General features: G+C 31.0%; 1 long non-coding RNA gene across 1 annotated transcript; it reads right to left on the bottom strand.

Annotated features, from left to right (window-relative positions):
• Nucleotides 1-2,106: 2,106 nt before the first annotated feature.
• On the bottom strand, nucleotides 2,107-8,647 carry LOC147079874 (uncharacterized). Its single transcript, XR_015070763.1, has 3 exons — nucleotides 8,472-8,647; nucleotides 7,528-7,590; nucleotides 2,107-3,305 (listed from the first exon to the last, which is right to left on the bottom strand). It is a non-coding gene; the product is annotated as an uncharacterized LOC147079874 (long non-coding RNA).
• Between the last annotated feature and the right edge of the window lie 309 nt (nucleotides 8,648-8,956).

The raw sequence follows: 8,956 nt of genomic DNA, 5'->3' as shown, positions 1-8,956 counted from the left end.
TCCAGTATAGACAATTGAATCATCGAGTTTCAAAAACCATTCTGGGCTATTTTTTAAGAAAATGACCTGTGGATGCCATCTTATTCATTAACTTAAAATCTATCTAGTTATCCGGGTGAGAGTTTCAAATTGCATTCAAGCTCGTCAGGAAATAATTTTAAATATTTGGGTTACTTACAAAAACCACTCCATATGAAAACTGAGTTTCAAAAAGCATTCAAAGTGATATCAGCCAATCAGGAGTCGCGATTCATACAAAAATGCAATATGGCCGCAGTACTGAATCTACACTCGGTGAGGTAAATCGCTCTAGTTTGCTGTTGATATTTTTTCGTTTTTAATCTTATATAATGGATAATGGAATTCTCTTCTAACTAAGATGAAACGTATAATTAAATTAAATTTCAAATATTATTGGTGTTTAATTTCACAAAATGCTTCACTAGCAACAATTTGATGAGAAAAGCAGTCAAAATAAATTTATATTCTTTAAAATCACATGACGCGCCACTCGAATATTAACACTATGTTGTTTTAGCAAAGTGAGTACCAAAAACAACTATGTTCATAAAAGTGATATGCAGAATCCACTCTATTCGACAAGGAGTTTCAAACCCATTCTGCACAGTATTTTAACGAATATATTTTGTGTTACAAGTTATTTGCATACAAAATGAAAAAGTTATATCACATATAGGGTCGTATGCATGAGATTCCCAAAAACCTTATAGGCTATATACTGCACGTTTGTATGCATGAGTACAAACGTAATTCGTTGTTTAATGTGATGTCATCATGTGTCATAGTGTCCGTATAATTGCAATCTTATAAAATTTTATTCCACGATCAATAATTCAAAATTTTTAAATTGTAAATGTGTCTGAAAGTGTGCGAACGGTACCATATAAATTTAATAATTATAAATGAATAATTATTATGAACTTTAAATAATTTATCAGTTATTTTATCACATTTTTTTATAATTCTACTGTACGAAAGGATAAAGTATTGCCAGTAAACATTTCCATTTGGTGGCAATACTGAATACATACATATTATTATGACTAACTTCACTTCACTTATGAGATGTCAAAACAGAATAAGAATAAATGACAGAAATGCAAATGGATTTAGATAATATGTAATGATCTCTGTATAATATTATCATTTATACCAATCACCGTATGACACTAATGATGTATCCAGTGTATTTGAGAGTTGTGCCTTGTTTATTACAGTTATCTTACAATAATTAACTAGGTAGGTAGGTACCATAATGAAGAATGCAGAATGCTTCCAATTGCATATTTTAATGCCAGATACAGCAGTAGGTACCTATTTTTGCAGTCTTTTAGCGGAGATATTTTATCGTAATCTTACGTAAATCCATCTTATCTCTCCATGAGAAATATTTCGCTGTGACATTTGGCATTTGAAAGTGACAGATTAAGCAGCCATTTTGCTTACGTCACAAACAGTGCTATACGCTATATGATGGAAAATCGGTTAAATAGCTTATAAAGAATTTGGGAATCTCATACATACGACCCTTAGTAACATATTTGAAGACAGTTACAAAAAAGGAATACATTAATCCTTCATATTATGTTTGCACAACCGTTTTTCGTGATTTACTTGAAACTTTCCAGAGTGCTTTTTGAAACTCGATGATTCAATTTAACACTTAATATTTAAATAATTAATAATTACAACATAGCACCTTTAGCATGCAACCCTTTCAATAGCCAACACATGATTAGGGATTGCAATACCGGTATTTTAAAACTGGTATTCCAGTATTTATCAATACTGAAATACCGGTTTTAAGAATCCAAAATACCGGAATTTTCAGTATTAAGAAAGCACACTCGTTTACGTTTTTGAAAATGAATTATAAGTTATGTGATGCTAAAATGCAAATATATTGAGTCAATCCAACAGAGGTGAAATAGTAATAAAAAAAATTTCATCAAATATATTTATACAAGTAAAAAAGTAGTATTTATACAATTGTCCCGATGAATTACCATAATATTATTTCGAAATAGAAAACATCTGTGACAAAAATGTTCAATTATACTATAATAATTATTGATGACTGTACAAGCGCTGAATTGAAGAAGCTTTTCCTGCAGCCGGACTTATTTGAACTTGATGAACTTTTGAGGGCTTTAGTTAAAATTATCAATATATTCAAATTATTTGTAAAAAATCACTAGTTCTACAATTATTATCAATACATATTTTAAATGTCAACATAATAAATGTAGGTATATAGGTTTTTGCTATAAAATAATATTTTTGAAAGATTTTATTAGCTTTATTTATTGATAAACACCTACTTCTGTTTTTTAATGTTTAAGAAATATCGGTATTAATACAGGTATTCAATAAGAAATACCGAAAAACTGGTATTGACATTTTCATTCGGTATTGCAATCCCTACACATGATATTCTTTTCATACATACAATCAATTTATCAGTGGCGAAGGGTGGATGTAGGCTGTTAAGATTCTACATAAATAGTGCACATTAAACTTTTTCAGTCAAACGTATATGTTTTTATTGAACTAAGACTATAATTTATAGATGGTGTCGGTTAGTTTTTAAAAATCAATTAAACCCTGACAAAACCAAACCATAATAGTTTGGTATACTTTGGCGATATGATAAAATTGTGTACACTTTTTTATTCATACTCATTTGTTTTAAGAATACATATTACACATATTGTTGGTTCATTTTTTTAAAATTGTTTAAACCTTGCCTAAACTAAACTATAATAGATAAAAAATATTGTTCTATCTATAAAATATCCAAAGTTATGTATGATTTAATTGCCTAATTTTGGATATTTTATAGAAAGACGAGTATTTTTTGACTAATATTATTGTTTGGTTTCGCAGGGTTTAGTTGAATTTTATAAACTAACGAATACCATTTGTTTATTGTAGTATTATCTCAATGAAAATAAATACGTATGACTGAAAAAATTTAATGTGCATTATTTATGGCTGATCTGAACAGCTTACCTCCACCCTTCGGCACAGCAATTTAATACCATTAACACATTTTACCAATTTAATACTATATTACATTTTTTTATTACAAAGTAGTGTCACTGTCAGAGAACGTTTATCAATACTGTGGCACATGAGGTACAAGATTTGGCAGAACATGACATTGAGGTACAAGATTTGGCAGCAGCTTGAGACGAATCACATGCTCAAAAGGTTATATATCTTCTTCTTCCACTCCCAGATAAGCGGCGACTCTCGCTCTAGACGTGGGGATCCATATTGATCTGCATTCAAAGAAAATATTGTTTAATTATCTTATTAAATATTACATTTTAACTCTCTCCTGAACATTTACTTATAACATAAAGAAGGTTTGCATGGTAAGCCAACGATTTACTTATACCATTGGCGCAGATCTTTTTATAGTAAAGTTTCAATAAAGTTTAACATTGCATCAGGTACTAACTATAATTTCAACCAGACAACCAAATAATATAGTGCGCTACAATTAATATAATAATATATTATAGAAATTAATATAATTACATTAAGAAAAACGAATAGTTTTCTTATAAATTACAATAATAATTATTGTAATTTATAATAAAACTATTTGCTATTAGCTCAATAATTATTATTGAGCTTACTTTGAATAATAGTGTCTGTACACGTGCATGGATTTACTGCGGCAATAGTGCGTATTTTAAACTATCGTGACAATAACTGTTTATAGATAAAAGTGCTGACTGTCTCTCCAATCTCATTCTTCAAGAGTAAACAAGACGCGATGTTGTCATTTTATGATACTATTTGACGGGTAGTGAAAATCGATTAACCTCAAAATCAGTATAGTTCGTTTTCTTGCCGGCAGGTTCGCCACTATCGTTCTACTGCACAGGCGCAGATCAAAAAATCTCTACTGTCGCATGAAAATTCCGAAGCTTCCAAAATTTTTTGTTTGCATGCAAGCTTGGGACTGCAGGATAATATATGTTTACCCATATATTTTCTTGTTATGGCCGCGATAATACTTACTGTCAACAGTATATCCATGCACATGTAAGCGGGTATTACTTTGCTTTTGAATTCCGATAATTAATTGTATAAGTAATAAGGCATTGAACAAATGAGGTAGTACATATATTCTTTCGGTTCATTGTAACATTTGTGAATTTGTGATTTTAACCAATGAGTGCAAAAACAAGTCACACAGGTGGTAGTATCCTCCACCTAACTTTGCAATAATTTTATACAGTGACAAGATTTGTGTGTAATACCCACTCCGTATTAGTGTATTAGTAAATACCAGGCGCCTGATTGGCTGATATCATCAAATAATTCAAAATACAGTCGAACTTGGTTATTATGAGGATGATGGGACCGACTGAATTTACTCGTTATAAGCAATACTTGTTATATAACATTTTTCGCGCCACGTTCTATTTAAGCATAGAACATAAAAAATCTGAAAACCATCGTAAAAATCCCCGAAACAAGCATGGCATTCATAAACTACAAAAGAAGTTGTTTATTGTAATGAAGTACTGAGCCGCCGGCGTTAGGAGGTACCTACTGACTTCACAAAGCTTGGATTTTTTACATGCAATTTCAACCATATGCATGGATACTTTTTCAATGTTGTCGGTTAAAACACCAATTAGATACTTACACACTTAACTAGTGTCATAAACGTAATCCGATCCCGGCGGCAACGGTCTAGTTAACTGCCCGGTCTGATTTTATTGCTTAGGGTCGAAAATGTTGTTTTTAAACGATCCACACATTAACAGTTTTGCTCGGTATACCCGAAAAGTAGCTGGTTATAAAAGTGAATAAATGTATGGAGAAAATCATAATCTAAAATGTCAACGAATGTTTCCTCATTACATTCGAGATCTCGCTATTTCCGTGATCGTAATAACCAAGTTCGACTGTTATTCAAAAAAATCTATTCGAAATTGCAAGGTTACTTGGAGGGTAGCATAACTATTAGTAATATAATGTTATTAAAACGTTAAAACCAAACTTGACCCCACAACAAATTATCACTGAATATTAATCAATCCACCAATCTATTCCTATCAGTGGCGAAGGGTGGAGGTAGGCTGTTAAGATTCGACATAAATAGTGCATACTAAAATTTCATTGAATTAATAAAATAATTTGCTGATGATACTGGTTAGTTTTTCAAGTTCAATTAAACTCTGTCAAATCCAGATCATAATAATTAACGGATGTTATGGGCGACCTGACAAAAATAGTACACACTTTTTCAATCATAGTTATCTGTTTTCGTTGAGTTAAGAGTACATATTACAGATGATGTTGGTTACTTTTTTAAAATTCATTAAATTCATTCAACAAACTAAAATTGATAAAATATATTATTCTATCTATGAAACATTTAAAATTATGTATGATTTATTGTCATAATTTTAGATATTTTATAGATAAACGAATATTTTTTGACTATTAGTGAAATTTCCTAGAATAAAAATAATAGCGCGACCCTTTTTAAAGGATTACGCGTATACAGCGTATTCATCTATCTATAGTGATGGCCGGGGGTAATCCACAACTTCCTTGGGTTTTATGGTTAACTCCTCAAGTTGAGTACATGTGTCTTATGCGTCAATTACATTGAGCTTCTTTACGAGCTGTTTGTTGGCGAATTTATAATCTGCCTGTAAAGTCGCCCAGTGTAATCATCGAACAAGCTAACATTTCGATGATTACACTGGGTGACTTTACAGGCAGATTATAAATTCGCCAACAAACAGCTCGTAAAGAAGCTCAATGTAATTGACGCTTTATGCATACATATTTTTACCTTCATAAAATATACCTACTGTTTTTGAAAACTTGATGTCCGTTTTAAAACCATTAGAAATTTGTGTGAAAGAATTGAGCAGAACTGCCGCAACAATTTTAACTTTCAAAAAGTGCTGAATTTCTTTTTTACATTTTTCAACTCTTCAGGCATGATTTTCACCATTAAGGCTTGGCAATGAATATTACAATGTGTACCAATAATATTTGGGGACTTTTGCTTAAACAAAAGTGGAGGGGGTAACAACGGAGTTCAGTCACTTAATTTCCTTACCTGGGATAAATCCAAATACAAAACCCAAGAAATGTTGCATGCTATAATTATAAATATATAAATAGTATAAATATGCATTCGTTTTTCACGGTCCTACCGAAACCGCTTTGCGGACCGCGGACCCCAGTTTGAGAACTGCTGATCTATATATACTCTATAGAATATCTAAGATTATGCAAGTAAATCAAATTTTCGATATTTTATTGATAGAAAAATATTTTCTATCTATTATAGTTTGATTTAGGGAGGAATAATGAATTTAAAAAAAATGAGTTTAATGTGCACTGTATATGGTGATCTTAACAGCCTACCTCCACCCTTCTCTACCGCTATATACCCACTATGGCTTTGCCATTTATTATATTTATAGAGTACATACCTATGTGTACCTATGTGAGTATGTCTAGCAATCCATTGTTTGTGATTTGATATAATTTACCTACTTATATATATGTTTTATTCTATGTATATCTTTATGATTAATTGAAAGCCCTAATACACACTTATGTTATATTGATAATACATAATTTAGTTGTTACTCCTATGACCTACATAATATATCTGTCAGCAAACAAAAAGCAGTGTCTTTAGAAAATATGCATTGAGAAACAAACAAGTGTGGATAAATTATGTTGCAGGAAAATTTCACCATTTTATTGGAAGTAGTGAAGTGTCTTAATTAAAGCACGCTATTTTTGCGATGACTGTCCAAACTATATTTAATTTGATAGAAAGATTTGCAGGTGGGGAATGCATGGAGTTGCAAACAAATGTTTGTGTTACTAACTTCATACGCAATCGTATAAATTGTTTGTGGCAAGGAGGATGTTATCCCGTACTAGGCTTTTGAATATATTGTCACCTCAATACTACAACTACTGTTGAACAAGAACTTCTTGTCCATGTGTTAAAACTGTGAACTAACAAGCCCCAAAATGTATCATTTCATTTTACGCTTCCGTGGTGTACATATCTATAAATTTACGTAATTTGATGCTTTTTATAATTAAAATATGTCTTAAACGACCAGGAAAAATATTAAAATTATTATTAGTAAACTTTTTGTTTATTGTGAAGAAGAAAAAGAGTCGTACCAAAAAGAGAGCCTGTACATTATTTAAACACGCGTTGCCGCCATGACATGTATGTCACTGAGAAGTCTTCTATATACGACTACAGCGACTTTATCGACGAGATCTTGTTGTCGGACAGTAGACAACTTCGATTTGGCAATCTAGGCTATAATTGTTATTTAAAATAAAAATGGAAAATTGTGCTTGTCTAATAATTGGGAACAACTTACTAAATAATGTTAAGTGAAAATCAAGTTATCTAGTTGTAGTATTAAGGTGACTATATGAACACATACATTTCATGAAAAGAAAACAGAAATATATGCTTACCATATTGTCACTATTCAAAGCGTTCAAGAATTGTAAAGCCTGACTCTGCACTCGGCTTGATTCCTGGAAATAGACAATATTATAATTATTGGTATCATGGCGTGAATGTCATAATAAGTAAAACTAGATAGAAAATTTCAATAGGATTTTTATATCGATGGTCTAATGTAAACACCCCGTATCTGTCATATGTGGCGAAAATGACTTTTTGATATACTAAAAACAACAAAAATACTGCCCATCGACTGCGAAATTCTAGTTATTTTAACAAAAATGATATAGCCATTTTAGTAACAGCCTGTATCTTGCCTCTAAGCTGTCAAGCGTGTTGCATGACGTGTGTTGAATTCAGCTTTAAAATGTCACCATAGAATTATTTAAAATAGTAGTAGTAATATAACAAATTTGGATGTTTATCTTTATATATGTTACATTTAATTGGATTTATTATTATATTAGGCGTTATGTGCTTTTGCTTCACCATTTTTACATTACGGGTTATTGGCATGCTATGTAGTTACAACATGTGTGAACTATTAACAGTCAGATACGGAATAGATATTAAATATTTAGTTTTTTTAACTTCCTGCACAATTTGTAAAAACTCTATTAATATTGAATATTGACATTAGGCCATCGATATATGTTTATGGCTTCCAGAATATTGTACATCGATCTCTCGATTTAAGTTTGTTATAAGTTCTAAGAACATTATCATATTAAAATCAACATAAATTGCTGCACATAATGCTTAGGAGAATAGTGGCATGCCTTAATCTTAATGGGATAAAAAATAGTATATAATCTTATATATAAACATAATATTTAGCAACATAAACCGAAATCAGAATGAGACACTGATCGAGGCAGGTAATTTGTTAAATAAAATTGTAAATAATGTGAAAATCGAATAGGTAAATAATAAAAAAAAATTTAATACTTACAGGGTCGCATTGTAGTGCCGTCTCATACACTCTCCAAGCATTTTCCATGCTGTGGTTATCTTGCAGGATTTTGGCTGCTTTTAATAAACATCTAATAGCATTTGGCGTCTGCATGACGTCAAATCTAAATCTATCTATTGATTCTGGGGATACATTCAGTACTGGGCCACCTTCACCACTGTGCAAAAAACAAACAACAAATAATACTCTCACAGGTAAGATAAAATTATTCTAAATTATATAAACCTGGTATGTCCAATGCGTCGATAGTGATCAATTTATCATTATAAGGATTGAGTCGTGAAAATGTAAATAGTGTGTACATTCAATTATAATATAATATAATTTTATTGAGATTTAGGAGAGGAAGCATTTAACCATTCAAATTTTTATTTCCTTATAAAGCTTACGCGATAGTCGTTTTCAAATTAACCATGGAAAAGGTCGCGTGATATCACTACACTTGATTTATATTGATACACTCA

This window comes from Rhyacophila brunnea, unplaced genomic scaffold (genome assembly GCF_057557595.1).
Source record: "Rhyacophila brunnea isolate RB1 unplaced genomic scaffold, BYU_Rbru_1.0 scaffold_1, whole genome shotgun sequence".
Lineage (NCBI taxonomy): Eukaryota > Metazoa > Arthropoda > Insecta > Trichoptera > Rhyacophilidae > Rhyacophila > Rhyacophila brunnea.
The sequence above is the reverse complement of the archived record's forward strand: the minus strand, read 5'-3'. Positions and strand labels throughout refer to the sequence as shown.